Here is a 3,362-nt window from a genome sequence, read left to right as displayed (position 1 = left end):
AAACAGCACCTTCAGCTAAATGTTGGGTACTCTAGGAATGTCTCATTCCCTGCAGGGCAAAGCACCTGGGGTGGATGGGCAGAGTTCAAAACCATCCCCTCTTCCAGGAAAATGGTTTCTGGAGGAGGCTGTGCCCCAGTCCCACTGGGTCTGCCTCTTGTGGGATTTCTGCAGCAGAACCCTGTGCTCTCTCCCCCCCAGCTGCTGATCCTGGTGGAGCTCCTGCAGCTCCCCAGCCTTGGCCAGAGCTCCTGCAGGCCACAGGAAAATACCCAGCTTTTAGCTGCTGATGGCTTGAATGGGATTGAAACAGGAGCACATCTATAAATAAAAGACCCTCCAGTCCATTACCAGCCCTCTGCAGTTCTCTGCCCAACTCACTGCATTTGCAAGGTAGCTATAGAAATAAACTCTGTATTTTGTGGACATACACACTTATATTTTCACCTCAGCCATTTGGGATCACATGAGCCTTTAAAAGCTTTCCCAGGCTTCAGTTGCCTGAGCTGATTATGCACAAATCTGATTTGGGTGCTGGCTCCTGTTCCTGTTATCATCCTATCCTATTTCAGCCACCCCTTCCATCTCTCTCACAGTTATGGAATCCAGATTTAAGGGGATTTGCCAGAATGTGCATGACAACCTGTCCTGCTGAATCTGAAACTGATTCCAATAATAATTAATCTTTCCAGCAAAGCTTCTTTTGCAAAAGTTGTGCTCTCACTTTGCCCAGCTACCAGCATGCATCCCAGTCAATTTATTCCTTCCCTGCTCTGTTTTATGTGTGTTTTTCTAAGGAATAATTGTATTTTATAACACAAGAACAAGCAGAGCTAGCTGTATTTCAGTAAAAGAGACAAACAGAAGTTAATTTACACTTGGCAAGCACAGAGATAATGTGGGACTACAAAAATCAGGTACTGAATTTTAGGTTGTCAAGTAACAAATGTTTAATGGCAGAGTTTTTTTTAATGGAAGAAAAATTGCATAAACTTCTCATATTCTCTGCTGGGGCTGACAAAGTTTGAGGAAAAGTGCTACACAAGCACTTTTTCTCCTGAAGAACAAAAGAACTGCATAATCTTTCATTTCATTCTAACTTTTGTTTAAAGTCTACATAATCCTCACCCCGCTCACTCCCTCTGGGATTATTTCTGAGTGGGATTTCTCTCTTCCTTTATTTTGCAGGACTAGCTGGAGCATCACCTGTGCTTCTGTTTTTGGGGGGTTGCATTCAAGATGCATCAGCTGGTGCTGAGCTCCCGGACACGAGGGTGGGAGAGCTGCAGTCCTTCCCTACAGCACCACTGCACAAGGTTGTCTTCTAAAACCTGCACATAGAGGATGTAAACTTTTGTTTTTCCTTTCTCTATAAACCTAGGGAGATTTAAAAGTCATTGGGAAAATGTCCAAAAAAGAGATAAAGTGTTTAATAATGCTATTTTTGTCTCGGTCTCTGTGAATTCTTCACATCTTCCCCTCCTCCCCTCTGCTCTGATTTGCAAAGTGGGATTAATGAACTGATTCAAGTGCAGATTTTGAACCTCAAAGGTTGCTCCTTTCTTCTGCTGAGGTATATCCCCCTCTCAGCCAAGCCTGACCTTGAATTCCAGCTTTGCAGCACCCAGGGAATTGGAGGGGGTGATGCTTGGGGTGCTGCCTGCCAAAACCAGGGGGGATTCAAAGGGGGCCCCCTGAACCTCGACCCACAAGACCTTGAATTTCTCCTCTGCTAATTCAATATTGAAGGGAACCCCTCAGGAGAGGGGACAGTCCCTGTTACAGGCACCTGAGCCAGACCAGGCCTCTCTGGTTCCCTTTTTCCCAGCATGTTTTCCCTATAAGCCTCCTCACAGCCTTGCCATGGCTGGTGAAGAAAACTTTTTCCTTCATTCGTGTCTTCTCATCTGGAACAATTTTTTAGCTTTCCTGCTTCACCGGCTCATACATTTCCAAATTACACCTGTTTTCTCCCTTGTGCCCATTAAATTCATTCCCTTCCTCGGAGTATTTATTAAAAATATTAAAATTGAAAACCTGATTTGTGATAATCTTTCAAAAATCAGTGAGGGCTTTTGGGATTCTCTGAGTGATCATGTGTTAGAGACAGAAAAAATCTGCAGTTTGATGCTGAGAGTTGCCCTGGTTGCTTTGCACCTGGGTCACTCCAGCCTCAGGCTCTCCTTGGGCATTTGCCCTTTTTAGGCCAGGTGAGAAGGAAATGCAATAATTCCTTCAATCCATTCTTCAGCAGGATTAAGGGTGCATAAAATATTATAAATCAGTGCTCGTGCTTCATATTCTGCTTAAAACTAATTTGAGATTGAATAAGACTTAAGTCTCCTGATAAAAACTTAATGAAATATGAGAAATCACAGAGTTAGGAGGAAGGAAATGAGCCTCTTGTCTTTCTGAATGCAGATGATCTAGAGTATACTTTATAAAATTTTTACATTATACTCCTTTAACTGATGGATCTTCCAGCTTATTTAGAGGTAATTTTATAATCTGGCATTGTCACCACCTGGATAATAAGTAATTTGAGAGAGAAATAAAGGTATTTTGTTTTCAAGGTAAAAGCATCATCCTTAAGTAATGCAGATACTTTTTGCCCAATTTATTTCAGATTGCCTTAAGGATGTGAATCTTCCTCTTTGAATATTGTTAGGAAAATAATTAAATCTCGGAGATGCAAGTCAAAGCATAAAACATGGAAACTACGTTGTGAGATGAAGTTTTAACAGGAGTTGCAGTGTGTCACCATTCCAGCCCATCTTTGCCCCAGAAAGTATTTGCTCTTGATTTGTCTTCATTTGGCTTCGGTTTTGCACTAGCAAACCCAAACAAAATGTTTGTGTAATATTTTAAAACTTACCTATCCAAAAGCCACAAAACCCAAATAACCCTTTCCCCTCTTTTTTTTTTTAAATGATGTGTTGAAGCACAGACTTACCAGAGGAAACACAAACAGCACATCCTACAGAGATGTCATTTGCCACGTTGTTTATCCTAATTGAAAATGTTTTTTAGGGGGTTGAATGGATTGAAACCATGGGACAGGTGATAGCAGCTGCACCTAGAGCTCCCAGAAGTATGAGAAAGGGTTTTTCTTCACCCCATTTAGGAGTGTAGGGGAACTAGAGCTCCCAGAGGGATGGGAGAGGTTTTTTCACCCCATTTAGGAGTGGTAGAGGGGCTCCAGTGTCTTTCCTTGGCTATCACAGCCTCAGAGCCCCTCCAAACCCCACCCTGTGAGTCCTGCTAGCCAGGGATGATGCTTTCCCAGATTTCCTGAGCTTTTTTCCCCCTGTTTTTGGGAGCTCAGGGATGCAGTGACAAATCCTGCCAAGCCTTTGGAGCTG

This window comes from Lonchura striata, chromosome 7 (assembly GCF_046129695.1).
Source record: "Lonchura striata isolate bLonStr1 chromosome 7, bLonStr1.mat, whole genome shotgun sequence".
Classification (NCBI taxonomy): domain Eukaryota; kingdom Metazoa; phylum Chordata; class Aves; order Passeriformes; family Estrildidae; genus Lonchura; species Lonchura striata.
This window is presented reverse-complemented; position numbering follows the sequence as displayed.